Source organism: Gossypium raimondii, chromosome 10, assembly GCF_025698545.1.
Source record: "Gossypium raimondii isolate GPD5lz chromosome 10, ASM2569854v1, whole genome shotgun sequence".
Taxonomy (NCBI): domain Eukaryota; kingdom Viridiplantae; phylum Streptophyta; class Magnoliopsida; order Malvales; family Malvaceae; genus Gossypium; species Gossypium raimondii.
Window position 1 is genome coordinate 30,657,264 of NC_068574.1, and position 24,786 is coordinate 30,682,049.

The 24,786-nt window shown below is 34.0% G+C and overlaps 1 long non-coding RNA gene across 1 annotated transcript; it reads right to left on the reverse strand.

Moving 5' to 3' along the window:
* Positions 1-16,951: 16,951 nt before the first annotated feature.
* On the reverse strand, positions 16,952-23,450 carry LOC128033779 (uncharacterized). Its single transcript, XR_008189819.1, has 3 exons — positions 23,182-23,450; positions 20,682-20,870; positions 16,952-17,662 (listed from the first exon to the last, which is right to left on the reverse strand). It is a non-coding gene; the product is annotated as an uncharacterized LOC128033779 (long non-coding RNA).
* Positions 23,451-24,786: the final 1,336 nt, after the last annotated feature.

The window sequence follows — 24,786 nt, forward strand, 5'->3', positions numbered from 1 at the left end:
AATATTAATTTTAGATACAAATATAATATTAATTTTAGTTACAAATATTATACAAATAGTATTTTATAAGGTAAATAAGCATTTTGCATGCAACTTGACTAAGAAATTAGTAGCAAATAGGGAATTGAGTTTGTATAAAAAACGTGGACCGTCTCTCTATTAGGTAGCTGTCAATGGCATTTTAACTCCAACCATCACACATTCTTACCGAATTGAATGTGTGTTTTAAATTCTCAACCCATCAAAATAAAAAATTAAAGAGAAATTTTGAATTGAACTTTATATACAAAATAGAATACAATATATTACCTCTTTTTCTTTCTACCATTTAATCAAATGAAAGTTATGGTTAATCTCTTCTTTTCCTTATCTTTCCTCATTTTAGATAATCTAATAAAAGAATATAGTTTAATCCAAACGTAAAATTAAAAATTAAACATTATTGGGAGGAACAGTAACAAACCTTAAAATAATTAATTTTCATAGATAATCAAATAGACATAAAAGCATAAATTGATTTCAAAGAAGACGAAATGTAAATATCCAACAAGTAAAAATAACTTCATAATTATTAAATGTCAATATAGTCTACTTACAAAGAAAAATAACTCAAGATAATTTAAGATATAACATTATTTCTTAAAATTGATCATCCTAATTGAGTTATACTCTTCAATTTTTATTAAACCGAAGCCATCAATAAGAGAATTGGTTGAAAATTGTTGAGTGTATCCTTATCAATTTTTATCTGGCTTTGGTAGATTCGATTAAGGGTTGTATTTGCTCTCCTCCTCCTTTTTACTTGCGATCCGGTGTGTTTTTTTACCGAGGTTCTTGGTAGTGGATTTGGTTATGATGATGTTCGGGTTGGTGGGGTTTTGGGTGTGAGGTTGATGGTAGGTGCAAGTGAAGTAGTGATCTGGACTCGATTTAGTGAATAGTGTGATGGTAGGGCTGGAGTAGAGGTTGGAGCGGTTGGCCTGGTGAAGATGGGAGAGGAGTTGTCCTTGGCGGTGGTGGTTGGCGACTTTGACTCCATCAATGTGCTCAAGGTCATATGGACCAAATATTGTAAAATATATTTTAGAATTATATAAATCTAACATTAATGGTCAAAGCCAAAAAATATATATGTATTTAGCATAAAAATAAAAGGATCATACATTACCCAAATAGTGAAAATGGATCCAAATTCAATCAAAGTCCTCTAATTAATTTGTCCAAATCAACATTGATTCGAATTTAGAATTTTCTTTTCATTTGAAAAATTAAACTCAATAATTGGTAGACTTAAATAAAATTCGGTGTCTACACTACTCAATAATTATCACTAACAAAGTGATGAATTCAACTACTGAGAAATTTGGTTAACATCGGTTTTGGATTTCATTCATGGACTCATTAAGTTAATAATAATCATAATAATTAAAGTAAGAAAGTGATGAACATTTACTTTAACTAATAAATTTAGCAAATTAAATATACATACCTCTTAAAGTTCACAAGGAAGTAAAGGCTGGAAGGAAGTAGAGGCTGCAAGTTCCTGGGATTGCTTCACGATTGAATTTCCAGCAGTTTATCAATTGATCAAAAAGTCTACTTTCTGCTGCAGTTGACTAAGAAAACATTATACTGAGGTCATCTATACAGAGATGAGCCAAGCAACAATAAGGAAATAACATATATAAAAGAAAGCGACAATTTAAAATATACAATATGCATATAATTTTTTATGACAAAACATGCAGACATAAATTTTAAATTTCAAAATATACATATATTCATACCTAACACTAATCTCATTTAACTCGAATTCATACCCAACACTCATCTCATTTAACTCGAATAACATAGATGGCAAATACGTCAGTAAGACTAACCAAAACCAAAACATGTAAAGGGATAGTGAAAGTGAATCTATTGAGCTCTCCCTTAAGCCAATGTTACAAAAATGAATTGCCATTGATCCAAACCCAAAATGCACAAAAAAATACGGGAAAGGGGAAGTCCATTGATACCAGAAAATAATGTTGTTCGGTTATCAGAAAGGGATTGAGCAATTGGGAAATTGGGGAAAATACTTTGGGGAAGAATAACTTGGGGGAAATTGGGGGAAAAGAAGTTGGGAAATTGGGGAAATGAAATCGTGGAAATTTGACTTGGGGAACACTAAAGGAAATTCCCAAATTCCCAAACCCTTGACACGAAAAAACGCCAAATTCCCGAATTCCCAAACAAACAAAGCCAAAGGTTGGTGATTGAATTTATTATTTAAACCCCGTTTCCCAAATTACACTTAACCCAAACCCTAAATCAAGATACAACGATTTAAAAGACAAAAGCTTACCTTTTCACCACAAATTCCATAACTTTGATGGTATCCTGTCAAGATTGGCTCAACTGCTGCTTCGTTTCACCCGTTTATGAGTTCTCCTCTCCCTTTTTCCTTTGTATTTTCTCTTCGATATTATAGCTTTCGTTTTCTCCTCTCCGATTCATTTCGCTTGTGTTCGCCTTACGTAAATTGATAAGTAAAACACGCGAATGTAAACAGCGTCGTTTTGCCAAAATTTTAAGACACCATTCGGCGTTTGTTAGGAAAACGCCACTATTTCTTATATATTTTGGCGTTTCCAAAAACGCCACTACAAATTGAAGTTATAATCTGAAACGGCGCCGTTTAATAAAGCTTTAATGCATATTTCAAACTATTTTTTAACTTATTAAACTTAATTCTATTTAAAATAATATTTAAATGACAAAAACATTAATATAATTGATATCAATTGGTACTTTAATTTGATTTTTTAAAACATTATTTAAAGAAATTAATCTAAACTAACCTAATTAAAATCCTTATCCAACCCCTGAAACCCTAAACCATAAATTCTAAACCACTAACCCTTAGCCCGTAACTCGTAAAACTTAAACCCTAACCCTATATCCCAAACCTTAAATCCATATATACCCCTAATCCTTAAAATAGCACGACCATCGAAATAATCCTAAATCTTTAATAATCATATATAAAATAGTTATAATTGATTAAAAATAATTAATAGTAATAAAGACTTTTAATAATTTGTAATATTACCTTTATAATATTTATTTTTTGTATAAAGTTTGAAATTTATAATATTTAATTTTATTGATAAATAAATAAATTTAAACTATATACTCATAATTTCAATATATTAAATTTATTATATATTATATATTTTAGAAATATATATATAAGAACATATTTGATAAAACTAAATTAATCTAATAACTTAAACTCTAACATAACCGTTGAAACCCTAAACCCGGCTCAAATCCATAACCCCCTAGCCCCTTACCCCTAAATCCCCTAACCCCTAAAGCATAACCCTTAAACCCTAAATCCCCCTAACACCTAAACCTTAAATTTTTCAATTCCACAAACAAACGGTGACGTTTTCACAAAATTGTAGACATATTGATAATTATCGATTAATCGACATGCATAAAGTGATCATGATCTACCTATTATAATATTCAATATATTAAATTTATTCTTGAATATCTATTTTACAAATATATAAGAACGTATATATTGATCACCATAAAAAATAATAAAAAACAAATCTAATTAATTAAACCCTAACACATGACCGTTGAAATTAACCCTAAATCTCAAACCCCAAAATCTCTAACCCCTAAATTAACCTTAAATCCCCAATTACCTTAAATCTATACCCCGTACTCATTAAAATACCGTCCATAAAAAAAATTCCCTAAATCTTTAATATATATATATATAATCATAATTAAATTAAATATAGTCAATAATTGTTGTTAAAATATATATAAATTAGTCGAACAATATATACGTACTACCAAAATTAATTTATTACTCTTATAAAAGTTAATTCTATTTTAATTTACTCTTTACATTAATACAACAATTTAAGTTTTACTATATTTTATTTTATTCATAATTTAATATATTTTCTCTCGTAAAGTAGTTTAAATCAACTGTTATAAATAGTTAGCTGTTACATATATACGACTTCTCTTTAATAAAAACTTTTTTTATTAATCAATATTATTTGTTAATTATAATTTAAATGTAAATTGTCCCACTATATATATATAATAAATAGAACAAAATATTAATTATTTCAACTTATAAGATTTTTGTTACTATTAGCGGCGCTTCGGCAAAAACGCCGCTGAATACAGGAGAATTAGCGGCGCATATATAAAAACGCCGCTAAAGACCCGAGCATTAGTGGCGCATAGGCGAAAACGCCGCTATAGACCCAGAGCATTAGCGGCGCTTAGACGAAAACGCCGCTAAAGACTCGGAGCATTAGCGGCGCTTAGACGAAAGCGCCGCTAAAGACTCGGAGCATTAGCGACGCTTAGACAAAAACGCCGCTATAGACCCGAGCATTAGCGGCGCTTAGACAAAAACGCCGCTAAATGTTTAAAAAATCGCAAAAAACGACGCCGTTCGTCTTAGGTTTTTTGTGGCACTTTATATAAAACGTTAATTCCTATTTTTAGCGGCGCTCAGATAAACGCCATTGATGCTCTACCTTTAGCGCTTTGGCTAAATCGCCGCTAATGCTCTATTTTTTGTGGCGCTTTTGTTCCAAACGCCGCAAAAAGTGCCGCTAAAAGCCTATTCTGGTGTAGTGCTTTATTCTTAAAATTTCTCTCTTTTATGAATTTGGATAAAATTATATGTGACGGAATAACAATTATGATAATGCGAGTAAAAATAATACGAGCAAAAATAACAAAAATAAATATATAAAAACAAATCAATTATATACAATAACAAGTAAATAAACAAAATAAAAACTAAAACATTTTTAAAACAATAATGGACACATAAATAAATAAATAAACATAAAGTAAAACAATAATGATAATAAAGAAATGAATAAAATTATAAAATTTTAAAATGTATGTATGAATTTTAAAAATTTAAAATACAAAAAGCTATGTAGGTATATATATATAATGAAAATATGTATGTCTATACGTGTATATATATATATGTATACGTATAAGAATTATAAAATATGAAAACATAATTACATATATATATAAATAAAATACGCATGTGTGTATATATATTATATAAAGACAAAAAGATATAAATATGTATATTATAAAAATAAAATAATGTAAGTATGTACATACATGTATAGGTATATGAATTAAAATATGTAAATATATAAGTATATATATGTATGTAGAAAATATGAAATATAAAAATATATTTAATAAATAAAGACTATGTACATATATATAAATTATATGATATAATAAGAAATATACATAAGTATGTATATGTATATAAATTAATAAAAAATATGTATGTGTATATATAATGACTTAAATCAAATAATACAAATAATAAGAAAGATATTAGGTAAATAATATATATATATATATATATATATACATAACTTAAAATAAATAATAGAGGAACTCCCTTTTCTTTTAAAAAATATAAATTAATTAAATGAACTAGAGGATGAAATTAAAATCAAACCAAAATTCGGGGCTCCAAACTGTAAATAAATAAAAAAGGATTACCGATGACTGAAATGAAACGTGCTCAAAATCAAGGGACCGATTGTGAAAATTCCCCGTCCCTTATGCGCATCGTTTTGCGCAAGACTAGGTTGGAATAGGCGCCAAATTATGTGGCCAAAATCAAAAATAATAAAAAGGTCTGATTGCACCTCAGCGCCAGATGGAGGGATCGAATGCGCAAATTACCCATTAGGGCAAAGAGGCGCAGGTCACCCCCTCAAATGATGCCGTTTTAATTACTATAAAACTAAAAATTTTTGCTTTTTTCTGCTGTTTCATTTGCTGTCAAAGAACAAAAAAAATAAAAATAAAATGCAAGTCCCCTTTCTCTGCTAGGGTTCCAGGTCTAGCCTTGGAACCCCACCGCCGTCACGCCTCCCCTGCCCGATGGCCGGAGCCATGCAAGGGTGCCTTCAAGCCTCGCGTTGAAGCGCATTCTGAGATCGGGGCCATGGAACAGGGAAACGAGAGGAAGAAGAAAAGCTTTGGCCCCTTCCTATACCCGCATCCGGTGACGGCGAAGGGTCGATGACGACGACGGACTCAGGGGGCCGATTCAGGTGATTTGATTCCCTTTTCCCCTATTTTATCCCTTTTGTTAATTATTTTAAAATGGATTTGAAAGAAAAAAAAAAGAAAAAAGAGAAAAAATAAATAAATAGAAAAAATATCAAAAGAAAAATGGAGAGAATAGTCTAAAATCAACCTTTGGAATTCGGTTTCTGAGTTTTGATTGACTTATGTGCGTAAAAAAATACAAGGATCTGATCTAGGCCTTTATAGCCGATTTGAACAACTCTCTATTCTACTATTTTTGTTTGTTTCTGTTGTCTGCTTGTGCTTGGCTTCTTGGTTGTTGCGTGTTCACCTTTCCTTGCAGGTAGCAGTGGTAGAGGTGGCCGAGGTGTCAGACACAGTTGCAGAGGCGTGTGTTGGAGGTGTGGTAGACGAGGAGGCCACGCATGGAAGCTTGCGGCGCTAGGGGACTTAGGGTTTGGCTGAAAATTTTTAGTTTCCTGGGCTAGGGTTTTTTTTATTTTTGGGCCTGTTAAGTGTAATTTGGGCCATTGTTTTTATTTTTACTGGGCCAGCGAATTTGGGTTTCTACAGTTGCCCCTCTTTGCTCGTTTTCGTGTAAGGAGAACAGAGTAAAGACTAAGAAGGACCAAATTTGCCTGGTCTCGCCGAGGCTTGACTTTTTTGGGTGCTTCTCTTCTTCAAGTAGCCTCTTTCCAATCCACTGTGCCTTGTTGCTTCGACCCACTCCACTGCAACTTCAAAAAGAGATGTGCTTGTGGCTTTAATCCACTATGCTGCAACTCCATGAGAATGAGATTTGGTTTTAGTCTGCTCCACTACTGCTTAGGGAGATAAGACTGGATGCGACCTGTGGTTTTAATCCGCTCCACTACAACTTCAGGGAGATAGGATTGATTTTTTTCTGTCTGCTCCACTACTGCTCAGGGAAGTAAGACTTGATGCGATCTGCTCTACTACTGCTTAGGGAGATAAGATCTGTGGTTTTATTCCACTCCACTACTGCTTAGGGAGATAAGACTTGATGCGATCTGCTCTACTACTGCTTAGGGAGATAAGATCTGTGGTTCTAATCAGCTCCACTACAACTTCAGGGAGATAAGATTGATTTTTTTTGTCTGCTCTACTACTGCTTAGGGAGATAAGACCTGCTATCTTCGATCTACTTCGCTGCCAATACAGGAAGACAAGACTTGCTATCTTCAGTCTACTTCGCTGCCAATACAGGAAGACAAGACTTGCTATCTTCAATCTACTTTGCTGCCAATACAGGAAGACAAGACTTGCTATCTTCAATCTACTTCACTGCCAATACAGGAAGACAAGATCTGTTATCTTCAGTCTAATTAACTGCAATGTCGGGGAATAAGATTCGCTGTTGTAGCTTCAATCTGTTCTACTACACTACCAGAGAAGTAAGATTCGCTATTGCGGCTTCAATTTTTTCATTGCAATGTCGGGGAAGCAAGATTCGCCGTCGTAGCTTTAATCTGCTCCACGCACCGCCAGAAAAGTAAGATTCGTCGTTGCAGCTTCAATCTTTTTAATTGCAATGTTCGGGAACAAGATTCACCGTTGTAGCTTCAATCTGATCCACTGCATCACTAGGGAAGTAAGATTCACCGTTGCGGCTTCAATCTTTTTAATTGCAATGTCGGGGAAGCAAGATTCGCCGTTGTAGCTTTAATCTGCCCCACTGCATTGCCAGGGAAGTAAGATTCATCGTTGCGGCTTCAATCTTTTTAATTGCAATATCGGGGAACAAGATTTGCCGTTGTAGCTTCAATTTGATCCACTGCATTGCCAGGAAAGTAAGATTCGCCCTTGTGATTCAATCTTTTTAATTGCAATGTCGGGGAAGCAAAATTCGTCGTCGTAGCTTTAAGATGATCCACTGCATTGCCAGAAAAGTAAGATTCACCGTTGCGACTTTAATCTTTTAATTGTGATGTCGGGGAAGCAAGATTCACCGTCGTAGCTTTAATCTGCTCCACTGCACCGCCAGGAAAGTAAGATTCGCCGTTGAAGCTTCAAGCTTTTTAATTGCAATGTCGGGGAAGCAAGATTCACCGTCGTAGCTTTAATCTGCTTCACTGCATCGCCAAGGAAGTAAGATTCGCCGTTGTGGCTTCAATCTTTTTAATTGCAATGTTGGGGAACAAGATTCGCCGTTGTAGCTTTAATCTGATCCACTACATCGCCAGGGAAGTAAGATTCGCCGTTGCGGCTTCAATCTTTTTAATTGCAATGTTGGGGAACAAGATTCGCCGTTGTAGCTTCAATCTGATCCACTACATCGCCAGGGAAGTAAGATTCACCGTTGCGGCTTCAATCTTTTTAACTGCAATGTCGGGGAAGCAAGATTCGCCGTTGTAGTTTTAATCTGCCCCACTGCATCGCTAGGGAAGTAAGATTCACTGTTGCGGCTTCAATCTTTTTAATTGCAATCTCAGAGGTATGAATAACTCTATTGATCTGCTCTCTGGGGAACATGACATGTAAAGTCCATTTTATGAACCTATTTATGCCTAATGTTTAGGATATTATGATCAGAATGAATCAAAATTTCCTAACTAGATGTGTGTGAATGATATTTGCATGAATGCAGAATGTCATGAGAATGATCCCTTTTTAATGCTTGGGTTGTCGTTCCTCGTTGTTCATAACAGTTCTATCACTGATGTTTTCTCGTTTAGCAAGTATCTTTGACAGAAGATTCAAAGAAATAGTCTCAATTTAGACTATCCTTTCTCAAATGTTTTCAACCCTCAGGTTTGGTCAGTTCTAAACAATAGTCCTGTTTCACGTCCTCGTACTATTTAGAAGCTTTCAGAGTAATATGTAAAACTTCTTTTTCTTGAATATTGTCAGTCCAGTAATCGTTATTTCAATGAAAAATGCTTGAAAAAGATCATCAAAATGGACAATATGAAATTTTGTTGGGAACAAAGCTCGAAATGAATGAATCAATCAAGATATCAATTTTTGCTAAAACACAAAATGAGAATAAATTAATCAAGATGGTGTATTTTGTTAAAAATACAAAAAATGAATAAAATGGAAATAGGTGCCTCAGATATCGTAGCATGAGCTTCTCTGCCCCAAACTTCTTGAGGACCCTTTTGAACCTGATATGTGTTTAGAAGTCCTAGAAGACTTTGTTGATGCCCCAAGATGTAGCATCTATTTCTTATTAATTCAGAGAGAACAGGACTACTGCATGCCCCACCTTTGACCAAAATATTTGAATTGCCCATTTCTGGGTTTTCAATTCAAAACCCCTTTAGTTTCAAGGTGCCCTTTGCGGGTTTTCACCTTGGCCTCTCCTTTTTCTTTTTCATTTTTCTTTTTTTTTTTTTCGTTTCTTTTTTTTTCAAGTGAAGTATTTATTTCTTGAATCAGAAATCTCAAGATTAGGCAAGTTCTTGCCATCCATCCTGGTTAATATCGACGATTCTTCATATAAGGTCTTCGACATAAGGTCATTTCTAGTTTGGCATCCACTTTCTTTTGAAGTCCTTTTGTATGGGAATTATCTTCTTCAATATCAGGTCCCCCTCATGGAATTCTCTGGAGCAAATCTTTTTTGGTGAACTCGTATCATTCGCTTTTGGTATATCTGACCATGACGGATAGTTTTCAACCCTTACTCTTCGATCAAATTTAACTGATTATATCGGGCTTGGGTCCATTCTGCTTCATCCAACTTCAACTCTGACAAGACTCGAAGGGAAGAAATATCACCTTCGATGGGTAAGACTGCCTCTATTCCATATACCAATGAGAAATGAGGTGCCCCAGTAGAGGTTTTTTGTTTTTTTGTCTCTTTTGCTCTTTTTTTGTGTTTTTGGTTTTTTTTGCCTCCACTGAACTGTTCATTTTGGGGCGACATGGTGTTAATCTTGAACAGACTGCAAACTTCTGATGTCATGCGGTTGTTCAAATTCAATGCATTGTCTAATATGATCTTTTTTGGCATTCCATATTGACATATTATTCTTCAAGAAATTTGCTGATTGTCAGCTTTGTGATATTGGCATATGAAACAACCTCTACCCACTTTATGAAGTAATCGACGACCACAAAGATGAATCGATAACTGCCAGAAGCTTTTGGCAAGGTCGGCCTAATGACATCCATGCCCCACATAGAGAAAGGCCATGACTTCCATTGATTCTTTGTAAGGTAGGATTTTGTTCTACCATTATTAACAAATTAGGGGATATACTACAGTCTCAATTATCTTCAAAGTCTTGAGACTCATCTTGGACACATATCTTGCTCAAAAGAAGATTTTGAGTCTATAGCAATGTCGCTCATATCATTGATATCTGAAGACCTATTATAGGGACGAAGCCAGATCCAAAGAATAAAAGAATCTAAGAATACTTATCTGTATAGTATGATTATGAATGAAATGGAAACAATGAAAGAATATTTGCTCGAAGTGAGAAACAAAGATGCATTTTATTGAAATAAAGATATTAAACATAAGCCTATCTCACAAAAGGATTCTTTTCGCTCCTAGGCTTAGAGCAATAAGCGTGTTTAGAACATTACTCTGAATTAGATCTAAAAATACAGGGATCTCTTCCACAGTCCCATTGTTCAAAACACTCACGAGTGCTAAAGGCAGATGCCTCGTAAATTATCTTCCCCAGCTCCTTATTCGGATACGGCGTTAACATTCAATTTTCCAACATTTCTTCTGGGCCTTTGACTTCTTCAAAGAATTCTAACTCTTTATTATCCATTAAACTTTGCCCCAAGGCTTTGAATTCAGTGCACTCCTAGACTTCATGGCCTTCTTTAGTGTGGAACTCGCAGTAACTCCTTATCCCTTTTGGTCTCTTCTTCAAATTCTGAATGGTTAATCCCATGTCCATCATTTGTTTCAAAACTCATTTCAGTGGGGTTTTTACTTCTGCAACATTGGTTTTAGTTCTCTTTCCTCCACTCTCAGCTATCGCGTTTACTCCTGCGTCTGGATGACTAGGTAATGGATTTCCTGCCACGTTAGGTCCCGATGGATCGTCAAACTTCACGATGCCCATATTAATGAACCGTTCAACTAACTTTTTAAATGTAGTGCAGTTTTTAATCGAGTGCCTCGTAGTTCCTGCGTGATACTCGCATTTGACATTCGTATCATACCATTTGGGGTATAGAGGTTGCATGGGTTTTGAGTAGAACAGAGCTTCTACATACGCATCAAACAGTTTCTGATATAACTCTTTATGCGTCACCGGGATAGGTGTGAGCTGGAGTCTTTCTGTGTTTGGCCTCGAGTTAGATTCTTACTTTGAGGGGCCTTGATAGCTAGCTGCTACCGTCCTTGGCTGGCCTACAGTGGCTGATTTTGAACACCCTTTATTATACAAGCTCAGGCTGCTCACTTCATTTTCTTTGTGCTTTAGGGTTGATCTTTTGGCACCTTCCCCCGCATCTATCTTTCCACTTCTTATGGCATTTTCAATCATCTCGCCAGACATTACCATATCTGAGAAGCTCATAGTAGCACTTCCAAACATGTGGTTAATGAATGGGGCTTTCAGAGTGTTGATGAAAAGCATTGTGGTTTCTTTCTCTAGAAGAGGTGGCTGGACTTGCGTTGCCACCTCCCTCCATCGTTGGGCGTACTGCCTGAAGCTCTCGTTTTGTTTCTTCTCCATGTTCTATAACATGATTCTATCGGGTGTCATGTCTGTTACATGACTGTATTGCTTCATAAAAGCTTGCGCCAAGTCTCTCCATGAACTAACTTTAGCATGACTCAGTTGGTTGTACCACTTGTCTGCAGACCCGATCAAACTATCCTGGAAGCAGTGGATTAACAGTTGATCGTTATTGACGTATCCTGTCATCCTTCGACAGAACATAGTTATATGAGCTTCAGGACAACTAGTCCCGTTATACCTTTCAAACTCCGGCATCTTAAACTTAGGCGAGAGCACTAAATCAAGAACTAAACTCAAATCCTTGGCGTCAACTTCATAATGGTAGTCGGTGTTCTCCATGGCTCTAAATTTTTCCTCTAGCCATCTACATCGGTCCTTAAGTTGTTTTGGCAGGTCCATTCTTGTCTTTTCTATTTTTGCCACGTCATCGAGATCCGAGACCACAGGATTGGTGGGGTTATCCCCGGGTTTAGAACCCAAGCCCGTTTGAAAATGTATTGGTACTGAGGCACCAACCAGATATTGAGGTCTAATGGTAACAGGTACCCTCTATGGGTACACATCTGGTTGTGCTTGGATGTTAGTTGGGGCGAAACTTGGAGGATAAGTAGGGTCACCGTGATCCTCCCCAGCATCAACTACCGGGCTTTTTCCTTTATCATTCCTTCCAGCCAATAACTGCTTTAATTGGTTCATCATAGTGTTCTGGGATTCTTGCATGTCTTGCTGGATTTTATCCAGTCGTTCCTGCATCTTGTTCCAATCTTTCCAACCTCTGATCCATTGCTTTTGTTTTGCGACGAGTACCGTAGTGATATTTGATTGGCGGATTCTTGTTGGTTTCCAGGGTAACTGAAATAATTTTACCTAATTAGGGTCACTTTGTGAAAATCTAATGCATATATGCAATGTAATGCAAATGCATGAATGAATGCAAAAAGAGACGTTGATTCTTGGTTCAATTCTATTAGAACAACTTGACTAAAAAATAAATCTTTTTACATAAAGCGGATATATATACGGCTTTGCCATCATAGGCGAGGACATTCGATCCTCTTCTTCATTCGAGCGTTAAGATAAATCTCCCGAACTCTTCAAAAGGGACATCTCAACTATCTATTTTTTGCTTCATCCGGGCCGCGACTCGTTACTCACTCATCCTCGTGATGTTCGTTGGTTTCTCTTTAAAAAATTTCAGCGGCTCTTGAATAATCTTTGTCATTTTGAATCCTCAGACAACGGAGCAATAGTCGTGTAGTCCTCCATTAAACTATCATCATTCTCTTACCACGTTTTCTTGGACCATATTTGGACAACCGTATCGTCATCCACTTTATCAATAAACCCATTTTCTTATGATAAGCTCTCTATTTAGCAACTGAACGTGAATCAACACCTCTTTTTAATGATCAAAATGTAATGCAATCATAATCAAAACAAAAGAAAACAGGTTAGTACAAAGCAAAAGCAAGCAAGAATAAATAGAACACCTACTTGGGTGACCACTAAGGGTTTGAAGTGGTTCTACCTAGGGTAGGCTCTTAGGTTCACTATGTGTAGTTTGGCTCTAAATCAAAGGTACCCGAACCAGCAGATTCCTCGATCCTCACCCATTATAGGCTCATACGGATAGAGTTCAATTCAGGGGAATACATTTCCCTATGGCTGCACAGAGATGAAAACCTCACGAAGACATAAGTACGGATGTATCCCGAAAGCGGTCCGCTATCCTGCACGGAGGTGAAAACCTCACGAAGGAGTAGCTTCTCACTCCCACTTAAAAGGGAAAGATCGAACGATCATGCAATGCTATGTGCAAAAATACATCAAACTTAAACCAACATTACAATTATAAAACCACAATGATGAAGATTGTAACAAAGACGAATGAAAATGCAACGAAAGAATCATAAATTTAAACCAAATTTTCAATTTTCGATAAAAAGACAAAAAGTAATCAACTCATGGCTTGACTCTCGTGTTTACATCCCCAGTGGAGTCGCCAAGCTGTTGAAACTATTTTTTTGATAAAATTGGGTCGACTTGGATTTTGAAAATAAAAACGAAAACAAGAGTCGCCACCAATCTTTTTTTTTTGATGAGGTGTGATCGAGTCACCTCGTAAAATGGTTATTTTTAATAAACGATTTAGATTTATTAAAACAATGCATTTGGTCTGCGAAAATCAAAGAAATAGGTTCGAGAGTCGGTTACGTACGAGGAAGGATTAGCACCCTCGTAACGCCCAAAACTGGTACCTAGTTGATTACTTAATGCCTTAGTGTCAAAAATTAAAAACTCGAAAAAAATTTAAAAATACGATCCCTCTTTATATTGTGTTCTTTTAAAATTACTCGAATAAATCAAAATGAAAAATGCCCCCTTATCTCGAAGTAACAAGATGTCACATCCAGTAAGTTAGGACACGACACCTCGTATTTTTGAGAGTAAGCTTGCCTTTTATTTTTTATTTAAACCTCATTTATTTCAATTTTAAAAGGATATTCGCTTATTTAGATTTAACGCGAGAAAAATCGAAACCCAGTAAGTTAGGGCACGACTTCTCGAATTTCTAAATACGGAATATTGCCTTTATTCTTAAAATTTCTCTTTTTTATGAATTTGGGTAAAAATTTTATGTGATGGAATAACAATTATGATAATGCGAGTAAAAATAATACGAGCAAAAATAACAAAAATAAATATATAAAAACAAATCAATTATATACAATAACAAGTAAATAAGCAAAATAAAAACTAAAACATTTTTGAAATAATAATGGACACATAAATAAATAAATAAACATAAAGTAAAACAATAGTGATAATAAAGAAATGAATAAAATTATAAAAATTTTAAAATGTATGTATGAATTTTAAAAATTTAAAATACAAAAACTATGTAGGTATATATATATATATATATATATAATGAAAATATGTATGTCTATACGTATATATATATGTATATGTATAAGAATTATAAAATATGAAAACATAATTACATATATATAAATAAAATACGCATGTGTGTATATATATTATATAAAGACAAAAAGATATAAATATGTATATTATAAAAATAAAATAATGTAAGTATGTACATACATGTATCGGTATATGAATTAAAATATGTTAATATATAAGTATACATATGTATGTAGAAAATATGAAATATAAAAATATATTTAATAAATAAAGAATATGTATATATATATAAATTATATGATATAATAAGAAATATACATAAGTATGTATATGTATATAAATTAATAAAAAATATGTATGTGTATATATAATGACTTAAATCAAATAATACAAATAATAAGAAAGACATTAGGTAAATATATATATATATATATATATATATATATATATATACATAACTTAAAATAAATAATAGAGGAACTCCCTTTTCTTTTAAAAACATAAATTAATTAAATGAACTAAAGGATGAAATTAAAATCAAACCAAAATCCGGGGGTCTAAATTGTAAATAAAAAAAAAGGATTGTCGATGACTGAAATGAAACGTGCTCAAAATCAAGGGACCGATTGTGAAAATTCCTCGTCCCTTATGTGCATCATTTTGTGCAAGACTTGGTTGGAATAGGCGCCAAATTATGTGGCCAAAATTGAAAATAATAAAAAGGTCAGATTGCACCTCAGCGCTAGATGGAGGGACTGAATGCGCAAATTGCCCACTAGGGCAAAGAGGCGCAGGTCACCCCCCTCAAACGGCGCCGTTTTAATTACTATAAAACTAAAAATTTTTGCTTTTTTCTGCTGTTTCATTTGCTGTCAAAGGACACAAAAAAAATTTAAAATGCAAGTCCCCTTTCTCTGCTAGGGTTCCAGGTCTAGCCTTGGAACCCCACCGCCGTCACGCCTCCCCTGCCCGGTGGCCGGAGCCATGCAAGGGTGCCTTCAAGCCACGCGTTGAAGCGCATTCCGAGATCGGGGCCATGGAACAGGGAAACGAGGGGAAGAAGAAAAGCTTTGGCCCCTTCCTATACCCGCATGCGGCGACGGCGAAGGGCTGATGACGACGACGGACTCAGGGGGTTGATTCAGGTGAGTTGATTCCCTTTTCCCCTATTTTATCCCTTTTGTTAATTATTTTAAAATGGATTTGAAAGAAAAAAAAAGAAAAAAGAGAAAAATAAATAAATAGAAAAAAGATCAAAAGAAAAATGGAGAGAATAGTCTAAAATCAACCTTTGGAATTCGATTTCTGAGTTTTGATTGACTTATGTGCGTAAAAAAAATACAAGGATCTAATCTAGTCCTTTATAGCCGATTTGAACAACTCTCTATTCTACTATTTTTGTTTGTTTCTATTGTCTGCTTGTGCTTGGCTTCTTGGTTGTTGCGTGTTCACCTTTCCTTGCAGGTAGCAGTGGTAGAGGAGGCCGAGGTGTCAGACGCAGTGGTAGAGGCGTGCGTTGGAGGTGTGGCAGACGAAGAGGCTATGCATGGAAGCTTACGGCGCTAGGGGACTTAGGGTTTGGCTGAAAATTTTTAGTTTCCTGGGCTAGGGTTTTTTTATTTTTGGGCCTGTTGAGTGTAATTTGGGCCATTGTTTTTATTTTTACTGGGCCAGCAAATTTGGGCTTCTACAAGGGATATTTTCTTAGTTAAAATGGCAGTAAACGATTTACCAACATCAGATCTAATTTCAAATGCAGAATTCAGAGTTTCATTATTTATTGAGTCATTTTTCTGAGTTATTGAGAGCCATTGCAGCCAAAGATTACTCACTGACAAATGAGAACTAAAGAACTAAACGAATCAATATTTCGCTTACAGAGACATTTGATCAAACAGATGGAAGATGCAATGAAAACGCAATATACGCAACATTAGAAGATGTTCATTCACACAAGAAGAACCAAATCCAGAACGTAAAAGACTTTCAATAGCAACGAAACGGAGACACATCAACCAAAAAAGAAATGATACCAATCCGCAACTCAAATAGTGGCAATCTCGTAGCTCTTGATACCATGTCAGATGTTACATGAAGTATGAAGAATAACAGTGCAATAATCTGAAAGTAAAGCATAAATGATAAAGAAACCAGAAATTCATGAAGTAGAAGAAAGAAATATTAATAACAGATAAATAATTATAGAAAAGAGAAGGAACATGATAAAAGAGAGAGAGCTTGTAAGTGTAACACTCAATTTAATCATCATTGATAGCATAAGAATGATAAAGCAACACCTAGGCTACTTATAGAAGTTCAGGTGTTCTAGAACCATCAATAACAAAAAAGTAGCAAACGAGCTACAGCTGTACCACTCGTTATAACAACAATAACAGACTTAATTTGATAAACCAGAAACCAAATGGGTTGTTAACAGAAATGCTAAACCAGAAATGGGCTAGAACAAGGTAGACAATTTCTCACAAGCATTTTAACAAACACCTTACAGTCATAGGCGGCGAGTAAACTATGTTGTGCTTAACTCAAACATATCATCGAACACCTGAAGGTCATTCTTACTACCTGATAGTCACCCCCGCCTCCACTGCCATAGCCTCCACCATATCCTTGTCCACCACCACTGCCACCACCATCCCCACCGCCATCTCCACCACCTCTTCCTCTTTTTGAACCACGACTATAACCATTCCTTGCACCACTATTGCCACCATCATCACAATCGCCATTATCGTTATCTCCTTCACTTGGTTGACCTCCATAATCATAACCATCTCCACTTGTTTCACTACCAATATGTGATCCATCACCAGCACCTCCTCTAATGTTACCACCCTATCCTTCCTCACAACAATCTTTGTTCTCATTCAAGCCAATAGTATTAACGGGTATTGCCACTGAGCCATTAGCTTTAGCAAGCAACAAAACTAGGAAGAGAACAACAATGATAATAGTATTAAAGAGCTTCATGATTTTTGTTAGAGCGAATAAATGCGTGTATAATTATTTGGAGATGAAGGCTTGTTATATAGAAGAGGAAAATAATCTAAGTAGGGTTTTTTATTCGAAATACAAACCAACTAGAAAGAAGAAGGTTGCATTTTCATGAACATGTGAATCTGCAAAGTGACATCTGAAACATCTCATGAAAAAATAGAAGTCACTGTTAATCTTTTTAAAGGTAAAAATCTTGAATAGGTTCGCTAATCTAAGAAAAATGTAACTTAAAGGCTTTTGTTATGGTTCCAAGGTGTATTGTATCGTATCATTGGCTCTGCATTTTACCTTTATTCGTCTTCAGTTTCATACTGAAAAAGAAAGCAAATTTCAAACCCAATATGGATTTGGGGTTGTATTTTCGGATGAACAAGGGATATTATAGGTGTTGGTTGATTAACTAGGTAAGATTGAGTATGTGTTACAATTCTCCGAGGCTAAAGCTACTAGAAGCACTAGATTAATTCCAGAACGAAGCAAACATGACAAAACTGAGTTGAGAGGTTTTCAGAATGCTCAGAAGATTCTAGAAGTCCGAAAAAGAGGTCAAACCCTTATAGACCCGTGTAGAATACTTCAGAAACTCTAAAATCATCTAGCATGATATAACATTTAATAGGCTCAGGGGAGAATGTTTTATAATGCGATCTAGATAGTGGATTGTAATAAATTGTAACTGTTGGATCAACTGGGCTTGCCTATATAAGGAGAACTCCCCTCCCTCATTCGTACAAACTAGTTTTCATTTGAGTATTGTTGTGTACTTGTCTAGGCTAAGTGTGTCAAAACCTTTCCCAAGTAAGGATCGAAGGTTAGTTTAAGCTCGTTGTCATTGAAACTAAGTTTAAGGCCGCATGTGACCGGAACTAAAGTCTCAACTCATGACATATGGACCAGGCCTATACATAATATTAATATTACACATACTTAAATATGTTGTACTCAAAATATGTGTTTTAAATTTTGTCAAAATTAACTTAAATTTATAAGTAGCTATTTTAAGCACTTCTAAATCCACCCATATTAATTTTTATTTTAAAAAAATATATTTATTTTATTTAAGATTTAATAATTATATATTTTTACTATTAAAATTTTAAACTTAAACAACTTAACATATTTTTAATATTTATATTATAAATATAGTATACTTAATTTTCATATTATATAAATTTCATAATATATAAGAAAATAATATAACATAAACTTAAAATGGGTCAGGTTAGACTAGATCCGAACTTTGAATACGGAAGCCTGAGTCTTACCCATATTTTAAACGAGTGCCCCCACCCCTCCCCCATTTAGCCAATGCTTGCCCTCAAACATTTCAAGCATTTATCAATCCAATCATATTGCAAACATCCAAGTCGATTTAATCATCACAATCCCCAATTCAATCAAACAAATAGACATTAGTCTACACCAAGCTTCCTCAAGCTAATGTCACAAGGCTAGAACTTTAGTCTCGCAAATCGCGCGACCTTAAGTGATTATTTTTCTTCAAATTTGACTAAGTCAGCTTACTCTCGAAAGTGAAAATTCAAAAAGAAAATTCTCTAAGGCGCCAAAATAAAGTAGAAGCGAACACAGAAGACAAAGGAACACGAATTTAACATAAAAGCCACAAGAAAGAAATAGCACACCAAGTGTGTAACAACTCGGTTTTGGATGGTGTTAAAAATGTGGTTTCGAAACCTCATTTTCGTAACTGAGTTCGTAAAAATAAAATAGAAAGATGTACGAAGTTTGTATGGAAATATGATGAAGACCAATTAAGTAATTTAATCAAGAAAATCGTTAATTAAAGCTGAGTAATTAAATTGTAAAAATTCAATCGCTATTTAGTTTTAATTTAGAAAATGCTTGAAGGCTTATTTAGCAATAATCCAAAGGACCAAAATGGTTGTTAAACTATTGTTCTTTTATAAGTTAGTGGGAAGTGATGATGGAAACCATTAATTGTGTTAATTATGATTAATGTATATAAATATGACTTAAGTTAATAACAGGTTAAGATTAACTAAATTAATTAAGCCTTAAACTAACTATATATATTAACGTGACTGGATGGAAAGATAAATCCATTCATCTTCTTCATTCCACCATCCAACATTGAAGAAAAAAGAAACAAAACCTTAAGTTTCCAAGTAATATTCGGCCACCAATCAATTAGGATACTTAAGCTATTTTTTTTTCGATTTTTATGGAAATTGAATCATGGGGGCTTGTTCTAGCTAGCTCATGTATTAATTTGTTCAATTAGTTGATGTTTAACAAGTTGTCATTAAAATGATATTGATGATTTTGAGCTTGACATGAAGAAATTGTTAGATAGTAAGCTTAAATTATGATAAGGACTAAATTAGAAAATAAGTTAAACTTGTTAATTGAATAAATTTAAAACTTCATACGATAATTCTATAGATAGAAAGTATAAGGTCCCTAGCGAAAAAAAATGTGAAATCAGATTTTAATTTGATGTTAGATATTGAAAAATACGAGTATCTCGGATATATGGACTAAAATGAATAAAATAAAAAATATGTTGATTATGTGTTTGAATGTAATTTGAATGTGAACTGATATTGTTTTTATGATTGAATTATCGAACGTAGCTAAAGATGACGCTAGGCCGCCTTGGGAGAAAGGAAAACTGAGAGTCGTAGACGAGTGACAAAAGAATTTGATTTGTACTTGTATGTTCCGAGTTCAATATATATGCATACATACATGATTGTTGCATATTAGTTATTTAGGTAAGATTATTGTTTGTCTTATGAATCGAATTATGTTTTACGATATTGAATACCTAGAATTGAATTGCTCTGAGTATGTAGAAACTAGAATGATATGAATTGATAAATGATATGTGATATTAATTGATAATGAAATGGTATGAGATCATGAAATGTGAATTGATTTATACTATGTAATTGAAACATTGATTACCTTAGTAGATGTTCGGGCAAAATCATATATAGTTGACTTGCCATAGGGTCATCAATATAGTGAATTTAAGTCACCATCGTTGTCAGGCAACCTGGGATGGTAGGATATGCAAACAGTGAAAGCCATCATTTTCGAGCCACCCAAGATGGTAGAATATGAAAATTGTGAAAACCATCATTGTTGGGTCACCTGGGATGGTAGAATATGCAAATAGTGAAAATCATCATTGTTGGGCCACTCGGGATGGTAGAATTATTGGAAAATCAGGTTTGGAGAACACAACGGAAAATAAATTTAGGGAAACAATCAAAGTTTAAAAAAATCCAAAACAAGAACTTGGTTGCGATATCTAAAGTAATAAACACTTAGGGTGGGTTTGGATGGGCGATTGGGTGCGGTGCGGTGCGGTGCGTTTAGCTTACTTTTTGTCTCACGCTACAGTATCGCTACAGTATCTAATCTCACCGCCACCGCTGTTTTTACACTAACCGCAGGTAAATGCACTGCCCATCCAAACTCACCCTTAATTAAAATTGTACATTTTTTATTCGTCTAAGATGAACGCTTCAACCAAGTAGTCTTATCCGCTATCCTCAAGCTCATGTCAACCGAGTGCAAGCTCGCTTCGAATTAGAAATTTTTTCACAAAAATTACCAATGTGGTAAGTTCATAATTTCTCTAAACTTTTGGGCCAAGTTATAAATAAGAAAAATATCTCTAGAAAATTTCTGAAATAATTTCTTCAGAAAATTTTTTCTTTACAACTTTCTCTTGAATTCAAGTGTGTGCAAATAATGACCCAATACTTTCTTTATATAGGGAGAGTTTAGAGAGTTCAACTATAATTGAACTTAATCACTTTAATATTAAATTAATAGAATATTTATCTACAAGATAAACATTAAATTAAATTTAATATTAAGATAATAATTTTAATATTAAATTAATAAAATACTATTAAGATAAGTATTAAATTTAATTTAATATTAAATCTATTAAAATAATATTATTTTTGAAATAGTTAATCTGAAATCAAGTTCTCTAGCAGAGTCTCAGTAGGAGTGCAATTCTTCCACTGCTCAACCACCAAAGACTCGCCCCTGTCGACCATTTTTCGGCCGCCAGAATGTTGTCATCACAGCCACCGGCACCCGAGTTGGTTCGATTTCTATCGGTTCGGTTTGGGGCAGTGACGGCTCGGCCGATCCAATCTAGCCACCAGTTGAACTGTTGGCCTGAATTCACATACCATGCTCGGTTCGACCAGTTTTTGGGTATTGGTCTCAGTTTTGGGCTCCCGGGCCCAATTTTCAAGTTCAATCACCCATTGGGCCAATTGTCTAACTTGAAAATTAATTTCCAAAAAAATATTAATTTTAATTAATTTGATTAATTTAATTTTACATTATCAAAATTAATTTTCCCAAAAATCACTTAGATTTTTCAAATGAAATTTTCAAGAAAATTCTTTAATCAAATTCTCTAGTTGAACAATTCTTACGACCACCTAATTTAATTCCACATCGAATAAATCGATTCAATTAAATTATTTTCAAAGTCGTAGAATTTACTTCTAATTCAAATGTAGTCTAATCAAGTTTTTCTTGAATTAGCGGAGGGACCAATCGGACATATACAATTAGACACCTATTATTTGGCAAAATTATTTATCCAAAATTCAATTCACCTATTGTTGGATCTAGCACTATAACTGTAGTATTTTCGTCTAAGTAAACTTGTAATTTTTTCGAACAGATTGGTTAATAAAATTATTCATGAATTACATTAATATTTTGTAAATGGTTTTTGCACGCAAAATAAAATGGAAGCAAATGTTGCTTATTGGTTGTCTAATGCTTAACTAATATTAAGCGGTATTACGTAGTTGGATTGTAATACAGAAAGACAAGTTGTATTAGTAGGCAAACCTAAACATGTACTTAAACAAATGATCTCCTTTTGTGTAATTTGGATGCTATTTTTGTTTGTTCCAATAAAAACTAGACTCGGTAGGATTTCAAACCATATATGGCTCAACTTTTAATTCAATTTCTACATATTTTGATGAATTTTCAAAGTCTAACTGCTGTTGTTGTCCAAAACTATTTTAATTTAAAATGTTGATAACCAAGTTATGCATGTGACATATTAAGCACATTCACCCAATAGTAACACATTTCATATTTGTTCATATAACAAATCTCATATTTATTACACTATTTTCATATTAATAACATTTCATTACTTTCTTAAACATTTTAACATAAAAAAAGTAAGAGTATGCAAAGGTATTTACTTTAATAGATGCTCTACTGACATTTATTCAAGCTTCCATAAGCTCTAATCCATTATCAATCAAACCTGGAAACTTATTCTTATCATTCAAAATTTTACTTACACCAAAATATATATAATACTAACATATAATTATTCCATGCTTTTTAAAAGCTACCCATAAATAAAATCAAACTAGAGAAGGTGTAGGAAGCCTCTTCTTACCTTTTTAAAACTTTCTCCTTCTATCTTTACTTTCTCAAACAAAAAACTCATAAACCCTTGCTGAAAATGGAGGTTTTGATGGTGGAAAACTAATATAGAGGTTGTTTTCTAAGTGGTTTTAGTAAAATCTCTAAGTTTGATCGTTGGGTCTTTAAGAAATTTGAAGAGAAAATGAAGAAAAAGAAAGGGGAAACCGTAGAAGGAGAGGGCGGCAGCAGCATGGGAAGAAAGCTGATGCGGGAATGGTCTTCATCTTTTCTTTCTCTTTAAAAATCTCTCCAAGCCCACAAACTAGATTCTCAAGTCCAAGTCTACTAATTGAAATCCAATTTCCTTGTTTCATTATCCAAATGGTCCAAAAATATTTTAATTATCATACATTTCATCTAAATAAAATTTCCATCTTAAAATACTTAAAAACAAAATATCGAATTACCCTTTATGAGAAATTTACCATTTTATCTATTTTGACTCTTTGCATGATTTCTTCTCAATAATAAAATTGTCAATCCCACACCTCATAATCCATTTGTAAACTTTAATACGAATCTATGGATGATGATAATTGCATATTTTCTCTTTCCTTGATAACATTGGAAAATTTACAATTGAGTCCTTGAATTTTAGTCTTTTCAATTTGGTTCCAAAACTGATTTTCACCGTACTAATTCATATTCCCATTTATTATCATGTCAAATAGGCAATAAAACTATTATTTCCTTCTAATTAAATTTACATTTTACTCCTCACTTTTTAAAATTTGTGATTTAGTCCTTTCATCACATTATCTCCTCTAAAATTCTTTTCATCAGATATCATATCCAAAATTATTTGACCTTCATGAAAATTATTTTATTTGACAAATTTTCTAATTTTCTCAATAATTCACCATATCCACTACTAAGATAGTGTCACTGTGTCAAACTAAAAATTTAGAATGTTACAATGTGCCTTCGGAGTAAAAAGGAAAATCAATGATAATCTCTTGAAAGAATGTGTAAAGGAACGTCTTGGTAGTAAGAGGAATAGGAATTAACAAACCTTCATAGATGGCGAAACGTTTCTATAAAACTATACTGTGGGAACAAGGATATTTGCTTAGGTCGAACATCAAAATTATGATATGATGTGAACTGGATTAATGAAATGGCGGTATGAGGTCAAAATGGAGTTTACTTTCCTCTATATGGACCAAGGGCTTAAGTTACAAAGTAATATTCTGTCAGTAGTTACGAAATTGAAACAGGGTGGCCTTTCAAATCCAAAGGCGATCAGAGAGTCCAGAAATGAAGAAATAGATGAAAAAAAAGTAGGATGCACAGTATTCATCCAACCATCTAATAATGTTAGTTGGTGAAGGCAATTTCTCTTTTCTTTATTCTTGACCAATGCTTTTGCGTCCGCTCCCAGCATATGTGCTTCTTCTTTAGACTCATATGAAGATTTGACAAAGGGAATATTTTGGAAATTTATAACAGTGCCCAATCTGATTAAATTGAGGCCAAGTACTTCGTGTGGTAATAGTCCCCGATGAACTGATACGGCGTGAGACTGTAGAAATTTTGAGGATGGGGTTTTCTTAAGGGGACAGTTGTAACATTCAAA